Source organism: Cuculus canorus, chromosome 1 (genome assembly GCF_017976375.1).
Source record: "Cuculus canorus isolate bCucCan1 chromosome 1, bCucCan1.pri, whole genome shotgun sequence".
In the NCBI taxonomy this organism is placed as follows: domain Eukaryota; kingdom Metazoa; phylum Chordata; class Aves; order Cuculiformes; family Cuculidae; genus Cuculus; species Cuculus canorus.
This window is the reverse complement of record NC_071401.1, coordinates 1741303-1760730: the sequence shown is the minus strand read 5'-3', so window position 1 is coordinate 1760730 and position 19428 is coordinate 1741303. Positions and strand designations below refer to the sequence as shown.

The window sequence follows — 19428 nt, the reverse complement described above, 5'->3', positions numbered from 1 at the left end:
AGCTCGGAGGGCAGGCTGCCAAAGTTAAGTCGCGAAAGATTTCTCCTGACATCATCTCTGTGGAAGAGGAGTATTAATTCTCTCATTTTAAGAAGGCACAAGCTTAATATCCTCAGGGTTAGAACAAAGACCTTAGGAAAACATGAACTAGGATCTTATATTTTATTCAGTGCTGATTAAAGGTTCCTATTTAAATTAGGGCTCCCAGGATGGAAGATCTGGGGGGATTCACGGGGAGATTTTTTTTAGTGGGAAGAAAGGGAAGACGGAGGAATAAGTCTCCTGAGTGTTTCGCCATTCAATATTCAGAGAGAAAAACTGGAATTGATTTTGATTTGTCTACTTTGGTAAAAAAAATATACTGTGTTCTCCTACATTATTTCAGCTTCAGAACTAGATTGCCCACCTCCTTTATCTATAAATCCCTATCCTTTGACTGTTCATAAAATCTACAGATAGTTTGTGCAGAAGAAAATAAACCCAGGGTTGCCCGGGGAAATTGTGGCTGCCCCCTCACTGGAAGCATTCAAGGCCAGGTTGGATGGGTGCTAAGGCAACCTGGTCTAGTGGGAGGTATCTCTGCCCATGGCCGGGGGTTTGGAACTGGATGATCTTTAAGGTCCCTTCCAACCCAAACTATTCTATGATTCTATGATTCAATGTCCCAAGAAAACAAAAGGAGGACAAGTGAGAACAGAAAAAAAAATGCATAGATAGAAAGAATAGTATATCCTTTCTCTGTTCTATGTTCCCCTCCCTGGAAGTGTTGAAGGTCAGGTTGGATGGGTCCTTGAGCAGCCTGGTGTGGTGGGAGGTGTCCCTGCCTACAGCAGACGGATTGGAACTGGATGGGCTTTGAGGTCCCTTCCAACCCAAACCATTCTACGATTCCATGATTCTATGTTCTACAGAATAAAACAATATTATTCTTCACCATCAACAATAACAAAAAAGTCTTTTATAAACTTTATCCCTCTCATGCCTCCAGATCAACATAAAGTCCCGATGAATGGTCTCGGTGGTACTTGATCTCTGCTGTTGTCCCGCTGTTTGCCAGTTCCTCAGAGAGTCATCTCCCCCCTCAATGCACTGATCAACTTACACAGTAGCTGGTTCAGCTGTCCTAATTTCTGAATCATCTTCTGAATATCTAACAATAGACAGAAGTAACTTTTTTCATAGAATCACCAGGTTGGAAAGGACTCACTGGATCATTGAGTCCAACCACTTTTGCTTTATCCACAGTTCAACAATCGGGACCAAAGCTCTCAGAATCGTGAAATAGTTTGGGTTGGAAGGGACCTTTAGAGATCATCTAGAGCAACTTCTTTTTCTAGCTCAGGTTGCTCAAAACCCCAAGCAAACCTTGAGCACTTCCACAGATGGGGCATCCACAACTTCTCTGGGCAACTCGTGCTAACGATTCATCAACCTTATGGCAATAAGTGTCCTCTTCCCATCCAATCTAAAGCTACTCTTTCATTTTAAAATCGCTGTTCCTTGTTTGGTCCCTGTACGCCTCGGTAAAAGGTCTCTCTCCACCTTGCTTACAAACCTCCTTCAAAACGACTGCAATAAAGTCTCCCCAGAGTCTCCTCTTCTCTAAGTTGAAAAAACCCAACTCTCTCGGCCTTTCTCCATTGGAGAGATGTTCCATTCCACTGAATATTTTTGTAGCGACCAGCTCCAACAGGTCCAAGTCTGCTTTTTACTGGGGCCCAAGAGCTGGATGCAAGACTCCAGGTGGGGTCTCACAGGAGTGGATTAGAGCAGGAGAATCATCTCCCTTGACCTCCTGGCCATGCTTCTTTTGATGCAACCCAGGATACGACAGGCTTTCTGGGCTACAAGCTCACATTGCCACCTCATGTCCAAGAGTGGCAGAAAGAACACGCAGGAGCTGGAAAAGTTTCTGCAGTTTCAAAACCTCAGCAAGAATAATTTCCATAAATACTTTTCTTTGAAGTGATTGTGGGTTTCCAAAACCTATTTAAGGAATGGATTATATTGCCCAGCTGCATTACGAAGCGCTACAACATACTTGGAATGAATATAACTGCTCAAAGTAACCAGAACTTTCTGCCTCAGCCGTCAAGTGCATATGTAAAAAAACCATCCATGGACATTTCATTTAACCTAAGGTTATGATGATAGTAACTTCTTATTAAATAGACAAAAAGCAGCCAGAAGGTCCTCTGTCAGGGGGAAATAACCATAGCACTTCTGCTCAATACCACAGAGCAAAATACCTAATCACTATCTACAACTCCCTGAAAGGAGGTTGTAGAGAGGTGGGTGTTGGTCTCTTCTCTCCAGTGATAGGCAATAGGACGAGAGGGAATTACCTCAAGTTGAACCAGAGGAGGGTCATATCGGACATTAGGAAAAATTTCTTCACCAAAAGTGTTCTCAGGCACCGGCAGAGGATGCCCAGGGAGGTGGTTGAGTCTCCATCCCTGCAGGCATTTAAAAGACAGGGAGATGAAGTTCTTGGTGATCTGGTTTAGTAGTGGACAGGTATGGTTGGACTCGATCTCAAAGGTCTTTTCGAACCAATTGAGTCTATGGTTCTTACTGGAAAGAGAGACTCAGCCAAGCAATTATGGCAGGTTTTTAAGAGTTAGGGTAATACCTCACAGCACTTTAAAAACAAGAAGTGAAGTCTGCTATAGTTAATAGAAATGATAAAGGGAAGATGCCACAAGAATTACAGTAATTAAAGCAGTTGAAGTCCATATAGGATTAGAGTCAAGAATCCTGATTTGGCAAAAGCTTGCCCTGCGGTTTTTCTAATGCCGAGTAATCCAGGTCACACCCTTCACACCATCCACCCAGAACATAGAATCCCCTACTGCTCAGTTCAGTGAAGGCTGGAAAACCAGGTCAAACACTACCTTCTGCCCTACTGAAGCACTCTCTGGGACCTTCCCTCCTAGATCTTGGTGCACTCTTGGAAAAGGTATTGTAGCCTCTATTCTCAGCAGCCCTTAAAGGAAACTGTGACTTCCCCAAAGACAATCAGGTGCTAAATGTTGACGTAGAAGTGGAAGTTAAAACCTCAGCTTCACTGCAAAGAATAAGCATGGCAAATGCATAGGAAGATATCTTTAAAGGCACAAAATTTGTTTTAGTGGTTTTGTTTTTCAAATGAAGCAGGCAAGGGTAGTGTAACATTGACCATGGAGACCAATTTATGTATCTTCTCCTTTTTTATCTATCCTCTTTTATGTTTGCAACACATTAAGTTCCCCACCATAGGTGTAAAAAAAATTAAATCTGATGCTTTTAAAGTTTATCGGTAAATACCACAAATATTGGTACCAAAAGGGGTCAGAAAATCAGTGCCCTCAAGCCATTAATAATGTAGCTCAATAAATAAGTAAACGGGTAATCTCCGGGTTCAAGACAGGATGGGGGAATGATGTGATTGACAGCAGCCCTGTGGAGAAGGGCTTGGGGTGCTGGTTGATGAGAAGCTCGACATGAGCCGGCAATGTGCGCTCGCAGTCCAGAAGGCCAACCGTGTCCTGGGCTGCATCAAAAGAAGCGTGGCCAGCAGGGAGGGAGGGGATTCTGCCCCTCTATTCTTCTCTGGTGAGACCTCATCTGGAGTATTGTGTCCAGCTCTGGAATCCTCAACAGAAGAAGGATATGGAGCTGTTGGAACAGGTCTATAGGAGGGCTACAAAGATGATCAGAGGGCTGGAGCACCTCTGCTATGAGGACAGGCTGAAAGAGTTGGGGTTGTTCAGCCTGGAGAAGAGAGGGCTTCGAGAAGACCTTATAGTGACCCTCCAGTACCTGAAGAGGGCCTCCACAAAAACCGGGGAGTGACTGTTTAAAAAGGTTTGGAGAGACAGGACTAAGGGCAGTGGTTATAAACTGGAGAGGGGCGGATTTAGACTAGACATAAGGAAGAATTTCTTTATGATGAGAGTGGTGAGGCCCTGATTTTCTGACCCATTTGGTACCAATATTTGTGGTATTTACTGATAAACTTTAAAAGCATCAGATTTTTTCCTGCACTTGGGGCACAACAGCCCTGTGGAGTGCTACAGACTGGGGGAAGAGTGGCTGGAGAGCTGTACAGAGGAGAAGGACCTGGGGGTAATGGTTGACAGCCAACTGAACATGAGCCAGCAGTGTGCCCAGGTGGCCAAGAAGGCCAATGGCATCTTGGCTTAGATCAGAAACGGCGTGACCAGCAGGTCCAGGGAGGTTATTCTCCCTCTGTACTCAGCACTGGTGAGACCACACCTTGAGTACTGTGTTCATTTCTGGGCCCCTCACCACAAGAAGGATGTTGAGCGTGTCCAGAGAAGAGCAACGAAGCTGGTGAGGGGCTGGAGAACGTCTGACGAGGAGCGGCTGAGAGAGCTGGGGTTGTTTAGCCTGGAGAAGAGGAGGCTGAGGGAAGACCTTATTACTCTCTATAACTACCTGAAAGGAGGTTGTGGAGAGGAGGGAGCTGGGCTCTTCTCCCAAGTGACAGGGGACAGGACAAGGGGGAATGGCCTGAAGTTCCACCACGAGAGGTTCAGGTTGGATATCAGAAAAAAATTCTTCACGGAAAGAGTCATCGGGCACTGGAACAGGCTGCCCAGGGAGGTGGTCGAGTTGCCTTCCCTGGAAGTGTTCAAGGAACGGGTGGATGACGTGCTTAGGGACATGTTTAAGAGGGTGTTAGGAATGGTTGGACTTGATGATCCAGTGGGTCCTTTCCAACCTGGTGATTCTATGATTCTATGATGAAGTTGTGGCTGCCCCATCCCTGGAGGTGTTGAAGGCCAGGTTGGATGGGACCTTGGGCAGCCTGATCTAGCTGGAGGTGTCCCTGCCCATGGCAGAGGGGTTGCACCTAGATGATCTTCAAGGTCCCTTCCAACCCAAACTGTTCTATGATTCTACGATAAACTATGAGCAGATGAGCTGACAAACTTTTGGCCATCAGGCCAAAGACAAAAATAAGGCCAGAAAGCAAGAGCAAAAGAAGTCTTGTGCGTCCTCTGGTCTCAGCGGGGAGGGAACAGGACTACAGGATGCATCATGGAGTATTATGGACTGTAGGAAGTAATACCAAGTAGCATTACAACCGCTATTCAGTCACATCGTTGGTTCTTTGCTTTGATTCTCCTTAAAGTGCCGGGGAGGAGGCAAACTCATTGCTGTTCTCTCCTTCCCACCATCTAATCTACCATATGAGCTGCTCCTGCTGCTTTATTAATTTTACAAAAGATAACTATTTAGCAGGAACTTCCAACTAATAGATTTAAGTGGCAAACCGTGGCACAAAAGCTTTTGGAATATAGTTTTATCAATTAATTAAATCAACTGCTAATGTGATCCTTCAAGAAGCAGACTTTCACTGCAGGCAATGCAGCTGGTCTGAAAAGTGGATGAAAATACACCCTTAACCAAACAGATGCACGTAAGAATGACGGAGGAAACCAGCTGTCTCAAAGAGGGCTGAAGTTAGACCAGAGAAACCACTGGCAACTGTGCGGGAAAGCGCGGTGGCTGGCACCTACGGCTGCAATACGTGATTTACCAAATGAATGGCTACATCTTCCTGAAACCCACAGAGAAGCTGCCAAAGCAATTTTTATGTTCAAGGAGGAATCAGATCATAGAATCATAGAACAGTTTGCGTCGGAAGGGGTCTTGAAGATCATCTAGGTGCAACCCCCCTGCCATGGGCAGGGACACCTCCAGCTAGATCAGGCTGCCCAAGACTCCATCCAACCTGGTCTTGAACACCTCCAGGGATGGGGCAGCCACAGCTTCTCTGGGCAACCTGTGTCAGGGCCTCATAACCCTCCTAGTGAAGAAATTCCTCCTTGTGTCTAATCTAAATCTGTCCCTCTCCAGTTGATACCCATTGCCCCTCGTCCTACCACTACAAGCCTTTCTAAACAGTCCCTCCCCAGGTTTCTTGTAGCCCCTTCAGGTACTGGAAGGTATCTTCCACACATTCATAGAATTATAAAATAGCTTGGTTGGAAAAGACCTTTGAGATCGTCGAATCCAACTGTCCCTGTCCACTACTAAACCACATCTCAGAGCACTTCATCTACCCATCCTTTAAATACCTCCAGGGAAGGTGACTCAACCACCTTCCCGGGCAGCCTCTGCCAGGGCCTGAGAAACCTTTCAGTGAAGAAGTTTTTCCTTATTCTGAACCAGCCCTGGTGCAACTTGAGGTCATTTCCTCTCATCCTATCAACTGTCACTTGGGAGGAGAGACCAACATCCACCTCGCCACAATCTCCTTTCAGGCAGTTGTAGACAGTGCTACGGTCTTCTTTCAGCCTCCTTTGCCCCAGGCTAAACAACCTCAGTTCTCTCAGCCACTCCTCATAAGGTTTGTCCTCCAGCCCCTTCACCAGCTTTGTTTCCCCTCTCAATCCTCGTGAATGCATAATGTGAACCAAGTTTAGGGACGTTATTTAGTCAGAGGTTAATGTTTGCATGGAAATGCAAGGAAAATGTGTAACTGATGGAATTCAAGATGTTATTGCGTGACAGAAGAGCTTTACTCCTATCTCTAAAACTCCAAATCACAAAAGCTTCAGTGTTAAGCTAACACTCACTCTGTGTTTGTCTTCGTCTCGTCACTCCATCCCAGTGTAAAAAGCATCCGTCAGCAACTTCTTTGCCAATTATTTGGCAAATGTTGCTTTCTAAAATCTAAGCCGAAAGGGTAAATGCAAACAAATCTTGTTTTATCTTCTGTAAATAAACTGAGACATTCAGTTCTGCTTTGAACTAAAGAAACCAAAGCAGCAGCACAGTGGCTCTTACGTGATACGGCAGTACTTTTGACAAACTACATTCTTCATTTTATTGATCAGACATAGAATCATAGAATCACAGAATCATAGAATCATAGAATCATAGAATCATAGAATCATAGAATCATAGAATAATTTGGGTTGGAAGGGAACTTAAAGACCAGCCAGTCCAACCCCCCTTCGATGGGCAGGGACACCTCCCACTGGATCAGGCTGCCAATCTGCCCTTGAACACCTCCAGGGATGTGGCAGCCACAATGACCCTGGGCAACCTGTGCCAGTGGCTCACCACCCTCATAGTGAAGAAATTCTTCCTTATGTCTAGTCTAAATCTACCTCCCTTCAGCTTACAGCCATTGCCCCTGGTCCTATCACTCCATGCCTTTGTAAAAAGTCCCTCCTCAGCTTTCTTGGAGGCCCTCTTCAGGTACTGGAAGGTAACTCTAAGATCTCCTCGGAGCCTTCTCTTCTCCAGGCTGAACAATCCCAACTCTCTCAGCTTGCCCTCGTATGGGAGGTGCTCCAGCCCCCTGATCATCTTTGTAGCCCTCCTCTGGACCTATTCCAACAGCTCTATATCCTTCTTATGTTGAGGATTCCAGAACTGGACACAGTACTGCAGATGAGGTCTCACAAGAGAGGAATAGAGGGGCAGAATCACCTCCCTCGCCCTGCTGGCCACGCTTCTTTTGAAGCAGCCCAGAATACAGTTGGCCTTCTCAGCTGCGATCGCCCATTCCCGGCTCATGTCGAGCTTCTCATCGACCAGCACCCCCAAGTCCTTCTCCTCAGAGCTGCTCTCAATCACATCATCCCCCATCGTATACTGAAACCACAGATTGCCCTGACCCAGGTGTAGGACGTTGCACTTGGCCTTGTTGAACCTCATGAGGTTCTCACAGGTCCACCTCTCCAGCCTATCCAGGTCCCTCTGGATGACATCCCACCCTTTCAGTGTGGCAACTGCACCGCTCAGCTTGGTGTCATCTGCAAACTTGCTGAGGGTGCACTCAATCTCACTGTCTATATCATTGATGAAGATACTAAACAGCACCGGTCCCGTTACAGACCACTGAGGGACACCACTTGCCGCCAATCTCCATCTGGACATCGAGACCATGGCCACTACTCTCTGAATAAGACCATCCAACCAATTTTTTATGTAACGAACAGTCCACCCATCAAATCCATACCTCTCCGATTTAGACAAAAGGATGTTGTGGGGGACCGTGTCAAAGGCTTTACGGAAGTTCAGATAGATCACATCCGTTAGTTTTCTTGTGTCCACTGCTGCAGTTACCCCATCAAAGCCACTTGATAAGAGCAATCTGGCATCTTAAAAAATAAGATAAAATTTAACTTAAGGCTGTTTAATTTAGCATTGTCAGCATACTGGGTTTTTTTTCTTCATGAACATATAAAAGAAAAAAGGATTGGATATAAAAATCCACTCACGGGGGGAGAAACAGAAAAGCCCATCTAAGACGTCAGTATTTTTTTAAGCTATAAATAAAGAGCAACTTTAGATCAAATTAATAGCAGACAAACTACAAGCACTGAACCTCACAGAAGCACCCCTCCTGCCCAAAACTAGAAGACAGACTAAAATACACACTAAAAATAGATTTCTTACACAAACACATATCAATTTTAACGTTTGCAACTCACATACAACAAAACGACCTCCTGGTCCTCTGCAACAGGACCTTTCCCAGGACTAAAACCCTTCTCATTATTTCATCATCCAGGTGAATTGAGATGAATTAGTAAACCAGAAAGTCTACATAAAACCATGCCCGATACGTATTTTACTTCCCTTAAGTAACGGAAATAGTCTCTGAGAGCACATTTTAGGGTAATTGTTCTTTTCACATCATGGGGAAAAGAAGATTTTCTCCCTACGACATTCTAAATCCTGGGCACATAAATCACAAAATAGGGCAATGAAGTACAATCGATATTTGTGCAATCCATTTACAACCACAGATATCAGTCTTTTGTTGGATCAACGTGCTATCCAAAATGCATCCTATTTCTAGTACGTTTCTGTTCATTCTGTCGCTGTCCTGCACACCTAGAAATAAAGAACAAGGTTAAACCTGACAACAACATTAGCTTCCAACAGAGAACAGAACTTATACTCAACTTGATTTATCGCACTCAGATTTTATATAACTATCAGTTATTTTTATTCCTTTTAAAAAGTACTTTTTAATGTTTGATATTTATATTTTTAAGATTTATCTGTATTCATTAGACATGGCTACATTTCTTAGATGCCTTACGTACGTCGAAACACACACATAGCATCAGATTAAAAATACTGATCTTATGATGGAAAAAAACACCTATAAAATTTCATTATTTTTTTAAATATTAGTGTCATAAAATATTGAAAGTGAGAAAATAAATAGATTTTTTTTTTTCCTACCAGAAATTGTATCTTGACCAATTTGGCTTCCACATATTCCTGTGTTCCACTGAATCAATTCCACACTTACTCACCTCCCTGGCTCTGTGATGTGGTTTATTCATTGGTTTGATATTGCCATAGCAACTCAGCAACATGGTAACGTGTCAGCCGAGCAATGCTGCTCACCTCCCAGTATACGGTGAATAGCTGCGTGGTACATATAGCATCATATTTTAATGTATATTGATCTCTGCTTCCTACTATTAAGCTACTGGTTTAACATCATCATTTTTAACTCTGTATCTAACAATCTTTCACCATGGCCTTCACAATATTTAATTTGCAGTGGTCTTAGCTTAAATATAAATATTAGTTACTACCTTTAGACCATTTAATACGATTTAATTTAAACCATTTAAAATATATCTTGACTATCAATTCCAACTAACGAATTTGGACACTTCTGAGCAACCAGAAAACCAAACAGCACTACTCCCACACCAAAAAAATCAGGGTTTCTCCTGTGTTCTTGCACCAAACATATGCGAATCAAGAATCTGTCCTAGCAAAGGGGTGCACACACACTCAATTTAAGGTTTCCTATCAGGGCATGTGGCCTGGGGGGAATGGAAACCCTTTTTGCCCCACCACACTACTCTAGAAACCTGCTGCAAACTGGCTGTTAAGGGACAGGGACGATGCTTTGTCCCTGGGAGGGATGCAGAGATGGCTGAGCCCGTCAGATGGCAGGGAGGGATGCTCCAGCGGCTTCCACTTCCACAACCTCCTCCCAAACAGTGGGGGGTTTGTAGCGTGCTCTGAATTCCTAAGTGCAGGCAGCGTGTCTCCTCCATTCGTGTAAAACAAAAACCCAAAACAACACATCGGAACAAAAGCAGAATCTCTGCCGCAGCGAGCAACAGAGGCTTTAAAGCTACAAAGTCTATCACATCAATACTATGCAAATCAGGGCATCCCCCAACACAGATGTGGATCATAGCAAGGAGAGTAGGCAACCATCCAGGGCAATAGTACGAGTGGGAGTTGAATCTGTCTCATTGACTGAGTCTTTATCTTCACAAGTTGGCAACAGTTCCACAAATGTGTTTACTCACAAGGAGAAACATCCTCGCGTTCGAACTAGGTTGCGCCACGGCTTGACCTAAGTGGGTTTTAAGAAAAGCAGTTTATTTGCTCTCAGAAACTCTTGGACAAGTTCTATCAAACACAGAGGATCTGACTACGTGTAATCACAGAATCACAGAATCACAAGGTTGGAAAGGACCCATTGGATCATCGAGTCCAACCATTCCTAATACTCCCTAAACCATGTCCCTCAGCACTTCATCCACCCGTTCCTTAAACACCTCCAGGGAAGGCGACTCGACCACCTCCCTGGGCAGCTGTTCCAGTACCCAATGACTCTTACTGTGAAGAATTTTTTTCTGATATCCAACCTGAACCTCCCCTGACGGAGCTTCAGGCCATTCCCTCTTGTCCTGTCCTCTGTCACTTGGGAGAAGAGCCCAGCTCCCTCCTCTCCACAACCTCCTTTCAGGGAGTTGTAGAGAGTAATAAGGTCTCCCCTCAGTCTCCTCTTCTCCAGGCTAAACAACCCCAGCTCTCTCAGCCGCTCCTCGTCAGACTTGTTCTCCAGCCACCTCACCAGCTTTGTTGCTCTTCTCTGGACACGCTCCAGAGCCTCAACATCCTTCTTGTGGTGAGGGGTCCAGAACTGAACACAGTATTCGAGGTGCGGTCTCACCAGTGCTGAGTACAGAGGGAGAATAACCTCCCTGGACGTGCTGGTGACCCCATTTCTGATACAAGCCAAGATGCCATTGGCCTTCTTGGCTCATGTTCAGTCGGCTGTCAACCAGCACCCCAAGGTCCTTCTCTTCCATGCAGCTCTCCAGCCATTCTTCCCCCAGTCTATAGCACTGCATAGGGTTGTTGTGCCGCAAGTGCAGGAGTAATACAGTGTAATACAGTGAAGCAGAACAGGAATCATACAAACATAGAATTGCTTGGTTGGAAAAGACCTTTGAGATTGTTCAGACCAACCTTACCTGTCCACTACTAAACCACATCCCTGAGCAACTCATCTATCCGTCTTTTAAATACTTCCAAGTATAGGGACTCAACCACCTCCCTGGGCATCCTCCGCCAGTGCCTAAAACTCTTTTGGTGAAGAAATTTCTCCTGACGTCTAATCTGAACCTGCCCTGGTGCAACTTGAGGAAATTTCCTCTCATCCTATCTATCACCCGTCTCTTGGGCAAAGACACCCACACCCACTTCACCATAACCTCCTTTCAGGGAGATGTAGACAGTGATAAGGTCTCCCCTCAGCTCCCTTCTCTCCAGGCTAAACAACTCCAGGTCCCTCAGCTGCCTCTCCTAAGCCTTCTTCCCCAGCTTCGTTGCCCTTCTCTGGATGCAAATACCTCAGGACTGAACGCATTTCTGAATGAAGTAACGTAGCAAGACACCTCCTTCCACCTACCTAAGATCACCACCATTGTTTCAGACCACACTGTGATTAAGCTCAAAAGTTAAACAACATTGTTTGTCATAGGCTGAGTGTCAAACACTTCCGTGAGACAGCGTGAGCTTCACAGTCGAAATTCAAGTTACTGACGTATCGCTATCACACACTAAGGTTTGTGATCCGAGGTGGAGCACAAAAACATCTCTGCATGACAAGCAACAAAGAGCTTCAGTTTCTTTCCCCAGCAGAGCTGAAAACACCATTATGGTCTGGGAATTCTTTTGATTATATTAAGGAAAAGATGTGGAATAGAGGGGAGATGGGGAAAAGTGTTCTTGACTAGAGGTTCACAGAATCACAGAATCACAAGGTTGGAAAGGACCCATTGGATCATCGAGTCCAACCATTCCTAACACTCCCTAAACCATGTCCCTCAGCACTTCATCCACCCGTTCCTTAAACACCTCCAGGGAAGGCGACTCGACCACCTCCCTGGGCAGCCTGTTCCTGACTACACTCTCCACCAACAGAACATAAGAGCTACGAAATTGCTATAAGGTGAATTCTCTTGTGTTCCAGGACAGCAAAAGGATTTCTATTATCATTTCGTATATCTTGACTTTGATTTGGTTGCAACCAAAGAGTTATCCCAGATCTCAGGAGAGATAAGTGCTCTACACTCAGTAATGATCCTACAATAATCACAGAATCACAGAATCACAGAATCACAAGGTTGGAAAGGACCCATTGGATCATCGAGTCCAACCATTCCTAACACTCCCTAAACCATGTCCCTAAGCACTTCATCCACCCGTTCCTTAAACACCTCCAGGGAAGGTGACTCGACCACCTCCCTGGGCAGCCTCTTCCAGTAGCCAATGACTCTTACTGTGAAGAAGAATTGTTGCCTCCTAGAGCACCGAGAGGACAGGGAGTTTTGCACCTGGGACACGGCAACCCTGGGTATACGAGCGGACTGTGGAGCGAGAGGCTGGAGAGCAGCCCTGCGGAAAGGGGTCTGGGGGTTCTGGTTGACAGCAAGTTGAACGTGATCCAAGATATACTCTGGAAGCCAAGCGGGCAAATCGTGTCCTGGGGTGCATCAAGCATGGCATTACCAGCCAGTCGAGGGAGGGGATAGTCCCACTCTCCTCCACACCAGCGCACCCCCACCTGAAGTAATACGTGCAGATTTGCATGCTGCAGTATATAAAGGATATCAAGCTATTAGAGCGTGTCCAAAGGAGGCCACAAAGTTGGAGAAGGGTCTAGAAGGGAAGACGTATGAGGAGCAGCTGAAATCACTTGGTTTGTTCAGCCCGGAGAAGAGAAGGCTGAGGGGGGACCTCATAGCAGTTTACTGCTTCCTCACACGGGAAGGAGGAGGAACAGGCACTGAGCTCTCATCTCTGGTGACCAATGATAGGAATGACAGGAAGATGTGCAAAGGGAGCGTTAGGTTAGATATCAGGAAAAGGTTTTTCATCCAGAGGATGGTGGAGCACTGGAACAGCTCCCCAGGGAAGCAGTCACAGTGAGGGTGGTGAGGCACTGGCACAGGTTGCCAAGGGAAATTGTGGCTGCCCCATCCTTGGAGATGTTCAAGGCCAGGTTGGATGCACCTTGGGTGCTTGACCTAGTGGGAGGTGTCCCCGCCCATGGCAGAGAGGTTTAGAACTGGATGATCTTTAAGGTCCCTTCCAACCCAAACTATTCTATGATTCTATGACAGCTCTGATTTTACACAGAGATCCCAACCTCTCTATAGAATTCCTTTCAAATGCATCCGTCGGTACCTTTATATTCTCCCAGCAGAGGTGTCGTTCTGACCAAATGGAATTTTGACTTGCTGAAACTCACAGGTTAGGCTCAAAAAAACCCAGTAAATATACATCAAAACTTGTGAAACATCCTGGACGAAAAGCATTCATATTTTGAGCAGCCTTTTATTTTCTTTTAAATCAGCAGACACTATTGCGACAACAGAAAATTAGCTTGATAAAATGGGTAATTCAAACAGACAGAATGGGTTATTGAGAAATAAACTGATGCCAATATAAGCAATCATCAGGTCATATCAGGCAAGCTGTGCAATGAAGGGAGTGCAAGTCACCAAAGCAATTGGTGATATCTTTATTTGTATTTAGAGATCTTTAGTAGACCTGCTATTTTAGGCTTCACATGCATTGTTATGACATGGTGTTACTTTTGATTGATTGTACTCTTCTCTCTTCATCAAGATGAACCAACATAGATAAACAATGGAGTGTCTTTAATGGCAAAGAGATATGTATAATCTCGTCGAACATTACTATCACTACATAATGTCATCTTTTTTTTAACACCTAATCACCTTTTTCTGTTGTTTAACACAGTCTTTTAGGGCAAATTTAAATCGGAGAGAAAACAGACTTAATTACAGAAGCATTTTGATTTCTCCTGCACCACAAGGACTAGGTGAGCCCTTCCATTGGGATCTAATGAGAAATCTTTATGAGAACAAAGGCTTAATTTGGCAAAATGCTAACAACTCCAAGATTTTTAGCACTGTAAGCTTCTTCAGATCATGAAGGCCGTATACTCACCACGTTGTTAGTTTTAATCAATACGTTACACACAGGAACCATAGAGTCATAGAATAGTTTGGGTTGGAAGGGACCTTAAAGATCATCCAGTTCTAACCCCCCTGCAATGGGCAGGGACACCTCCAGCTAGATCAGGCTGCTCGAGACCCCATCCAACCTGGCCTTCAACGCTTCCAGGGATGGGGCAGCCACAACTTCTCCAAACAACCTGTTCCAGTGCCTCACCACCCTCACTGCGAAGAAACTTCTCCTTATGCTTAGTCTAAATCTGCCCCTTTCGAGTTTATACCCATTGCCCCTCATCCTGTCACTACAAACCTTTGTAAATCTCTTCCCAGCTTTCTCAGAGGCCCCGTTCAGGTGCTGGAAGGTCACTATAAGATCTCCTCAGAGCCTTCTCTTCTCCAGATTGAAGAACCCCAACTCTCTCAGCCCATCTTTGTATGGAAGGTGCTCCAGCCCTCTGATCATCTTTGTAGCCTCCTTTGGACCCGTTCCAACAGCTCCATATCATTCTTACATTGAGGATTCCAGAACTGGACACAATACTCTAGATGAGGTCTCACAAGACATAAATAGAGAGGCAGAATCCCTTCCCTCGCCCTGCTGGCTGTGCTTCTTTGGATGCAGCCCAGGATACCGTTGGCCTTCTGGGCTGGAAGCGCACGTTGCTGGCTCATATCAGCTTCTCATCAATCATCACTCCCAAACCTTTCTCTGCGGGGCTGCTCTCAAATACGTATTTTTCTGTTTTGTTGCTGCACAGTTGCTACTTTGATTCCAATACATTAACATGAACGAATCCAGCCTTGCTATTGCAAAGTTAATATAATTTCATTCACCACGCTAAAGCTGCAGGATTTTGATTGCCATTTGTATCATGCTGAGTATACCCGGCATCTCTTTAACCCACCCAGGACTTAATCAATACCTACGGATGAAATATTCTAAAAGTATTATTCAAATCAATTTGCAAAAATCACCATCTCTCACCCCCCTCCAATTTCAAGTAACAAATCTGCTCTGAGCACCACAATGAAAAATGCGGAGATTACTTTGACGGGCTGAGAGAGTTGGAGTTGTTCAGCGAGGAGAAGAGAAGGCTCCAAGGAAACTTTAGAGTGGCCTTCCAGTACCTGAAGGGGCTACAAGAAAGCCGGTGGGTGACTTTTTCCAAGGGTATGGAGTGATAGACCAAGGGGGAATGGCTTTACGTTGGAAGGCAGAAGATTTAGATTAGACATTAGGAAGAAATTCTTCCCAATGAGGGTGGGGAGGCACTGAAACAGTTTGCCCAGGGAAGTTGTGGATGCCTGGGAGGTGTTCAAGGCCCGGTTGGATGGAGCCTTGGGCAGCTTGATCCGGTGGGAGGTGTCCCTGCCCATCACAGGGGGGTTGGAATTGGATGATCTTTGAGGTCCCTTCCAACCCAAACCATTCTATGATTCTGTGATTGATATTTAAAGGTGGGGTCAGTTAGCACATATTTCACATATGCAAAAATGACTTTTAAAACTAATAGTCAAATCGTTTTCCAGCACTAAGAGCTGCTATGGTTGTACTACGTGTTGTACTACGTGTGCCACCTCGCTCCGGAACAGCTTTATTTTGGATTGAATCTGCATCTAAGGACTTCACATCTATAAGAACACACTGCGGCAGCTGCACCCATTTTTCTGTTTGCCTGACAGTCGGCCAGGAGGCACAGGGTAGGCAGTGTGTTGTGCTTTAAAGATTTCTCACCCCTTACCGGCCCAGGCACCATAAAATATTTATAGACTATTTTGGGTGGCATTTCATTGCAAATTCCTTATGCTTAGCTGAACTATTCAATGCTCACAATAGCAATAAAGAGAAGATTACATTTGAATGCACCATGCAGCAAGTATTTTTCCGTTTAGCTGCAATAGCCCATTATCTCCTAAAATAAACAACACACAGCCTGCTTGCTCCATCAGCTGAGTTCCACAGCGTTAAAACGCCTCTGTGCAGCATAACAATGCACGTGGCTCAAGCGTCTACTCCAGGCTACAGGCTCGTCTCCATCATCCATTGACAGATATTTGCACACACACTCCCTCGTGCACCAAGAGAACGGTGTCTGAAGGTTGTGAGTTGATTACATCAAGCTGAGTAGTGCAGTTGCCGTACGTGAAGGGTGGGATGTCATCCAGAGGGACCTGAACAAGCTGGAGAAGTGGGGCTGGGTGAAACTCATGAGGTTCAGTAAGGCCAAGTGCAAGGTCCTACACCTGGGTCGGGGCAATTCGTGGTTTCGATACAGGATAGGGGATGACATGATTGAGAGATGCCCTGAGGAGAAGGACTTTGGATGCTGATTGATGAGAAGCTTGACATGATCCAGCAATGTGTCCTCACAGCTCAAAAGCCAACCGTGTCTTGTATCAAACGAAGCGTGGCCAGCAGAGCGAGGGAGGGGATTTCTACCCCTCTACTCTGCTCTCCTGAGATCCCACCTGGAGTGTTGCATCCAGTTCTGGAATCCCCAACAAAAGAAGGATATCAAACAGTTAGAAAGGGTCCAGAGGAGGGCCATGAAGGTGATTAGAGGGCTAGAACACCTCTGCTGTGAGGACAATGTGAGAGAGTTGGGGTTGTTCAGCCAGGAGAAGGCTGAGGGGAGACCTTAGAGCTACCATCCAGTACCTGAAGGGACGTCCAAGAAAGCTGGGGAGGGACATTTACAAGGGCATGGAGCGATACGACAGGGAGAAATGGCTTTAAATTGGAAGGGAAAAGATTTAGATTAGAAATTAGGAAGAATTTCTTGACAATGAGGGTGGTGAGGCACTGGAACAGGATTCCCAGAGAACTTGTAAATGTCCCCTTCCTGAAAGTGTTGAAGGCCAGGTCGGATGGGACCTTTAGCAGTCTGGTCTAGTCGGATGTGTTTCTGCACATTGCGGGGGGGTGGGGGTGGAACTGGATGATCTTAAGGTCCCTTCCAACCCAAACCATTGCTATGATACTATCGGTTCTTCAATATGTCATAGAATGGAAAAGGGAAAGAAGTAAGGCAACAACAGATCCTTTCCCCAAGCGAACTGCATGGTTTTGCTCTTAGCTCTAGGCGTAACCACATGATGATATGACACTTAAAACAGAAGAAGAAAATTCCTACTAATATATGAGGGAACCAACCAAGAACACTGCCTGATCTTCAGAATAATTTAGTGAACACCAAAGGGAAACAGCCACTAATATGGAAAATCTCTTTAAGTAATTTCTACTCATTTGCCATGACAATTTATCATGAAGACTGAAGTAAGCTATGTAACCACAGGACAGGATATAACTCATCTCTGCTGCACCATCATGCATTTGCTCTTGTGAATATGGTCCAGCAAAGCGGGACAACAATGTTGTGTACAAGATTAGCTCTGCAGCGAAGAATCTCCTTCATCAGATTGTGATGAAGGAGAAGAAAGCATCAGCTAGCTGAACAGGTTTAAAGTCTCTCTTCCCTTCCTTGCAGAAAAAACTCTTTCTACCATGTTAAGATGCCATTACTATGTGTAACCAATCGAGTGGAAAGGATGATCTTTTAGAGGCTACTACAATCTTTAGGATCCTAAAGCAGCTCAATGGATCAGCTACCTAGCAATAAAGTAGTTCAGATAATCTCAGCTACACCCAACAATGAATCCAGGCCAAATGTCAGAGGTTTTAGTCTGCTTTAACTAAAGATGCCCAAGCACCAGCCTTGTACGGCAGCTCCAGCGCAAACAGAGCTTCACAGAGTCCTCCAGACATTTCTCTCTTTTTTTTACTCTGTGTCACTTGACTGGAAATTTTGCCATCTATGCAAAGTTTAAAGGGATGGTTTTGCCTAAGCTACAAACATTAAATTGATCATAGAATCATAGAATACCTAGGTTGAGGTCACCGAGTCCAAATGTACCTGTCCACTACTAAATCAGATCTCTGAGCACTTCATCTACCCATCTGTTGGATACCTCCAGGGATGAGGACTCAGCCACCTCCCCAAGCAGCCTCTGCCAGTGCTTGAGAACTCTTTCAGTGAAGAAATTTCTCCTGGTGTCTGATATGAACCTCCCCTGGTGCAACTTGAGGCCATTTCCTCTCATTCTGTCACCTGTCACTTGGGAGAAGAGACCAACACCCACCTCGCTACAACCTCCTTTCCAACAGCTGTAGACAGCAATAAGTTCTTCCCTCAGCCTCTTTTTCTCCAGGCTAAACAACCCCAGTTCCCTCAGTCTCCTCCCATAAGCCTTGTTCTCCAGCCCCTTCACCAGCTCTGTTGTCCTTTTCTAGGGGTGGTCCAGCCCCTCAATGTCCTTCTTGTAGTGAGGAGCCAAGAACTGAACTCAGGATTCGAAGTACGGCCTCACCGATGCTGAGTCCGGGGGCACAATCGCTTTCCTGGTCCTGCCGGCCATGCTGTTTCTGATACATGCCAAGATGTTGTTGGCCTTCTTGGTCACCTGGGCCACTGCTGACCCATGTTCAGGGTCACAGAATCACAGAATCACAAGGTTGGAAAGGACCCATTGGATCATTGAGTCCAACCATTCCTAACACTCCCTAAACCATGTCCCTAAGCACTTCATCCACCCGTTCCTTAAACACCTCCAGGGAAGGCGACTCAACCCCCTCCCTGGGCAGCTGTTCCAGTGCCCAATGACTCTTACTGTGAAGAATTTTTTTCCGACATCCAACCTGAACCTCCCTTGGCGGAGCTTCAGGCCATTCCCTCTTGTCCTGTCCTCTGTCACTTGGGAGAAGAGGCCAGCTCCCTCCTCTCCACAACCTCCTTTCAGGTAGTTGTAGAGAGTAATAAGGTCTCCCCTCAGCCTCCTCCAGGCTAAACAACCCCAGCTCTCTCAGCCGTTCCTCGTAAGACTTGTTCTCCAGCCCCCTCACCAGCTTCGTTGCTCTTCTCTGGACACACTCCAGAGCCTCAACATCCTTCTTGTGGTGAGGGGCCCAGAACTGAACACAGTATTTGAGGTGCGGTCTCACCAGTGCCGAGTACAGAGGGAGAATAACCTCCCTGGACCTGCTGGTGACCCCATTTCTGATCCAAGCCAAGATGCCGTTGGCCTTCTTGGCCACCTGGGCACACTGCTGGCTCATCTTCAGTCGGCTGTCAACCAGCACCCC

General features: G+C 45.6%; 1 protein-coding gene across 2 annotated transcripts in view; it reads right to left on the bottom strand.

Moving 5' to 3' along the window:
• Positions 1–19428, bottom strand: part of MYO16 (myosin XVI) — a 394275-nt gene that overhangs the window by 350554 nt on the left and 24293 nt on the right. Inside the window, exon 1 of one of the 2 annotated variants that reach the window (XM_054050567.1) lies at positions 9223–9242. The exons of the other annotated variant lie outside the window; for it this stretch is intronic. The gene's annotated coding sequence lies outside the window, so the exon portion shown is untranslated. Of the gene's footprint in view, positions 1–9222; positions 9243–19428 lie in introns of those variants that run through there. 2 annotated transcript variants of the gene reach the window in all.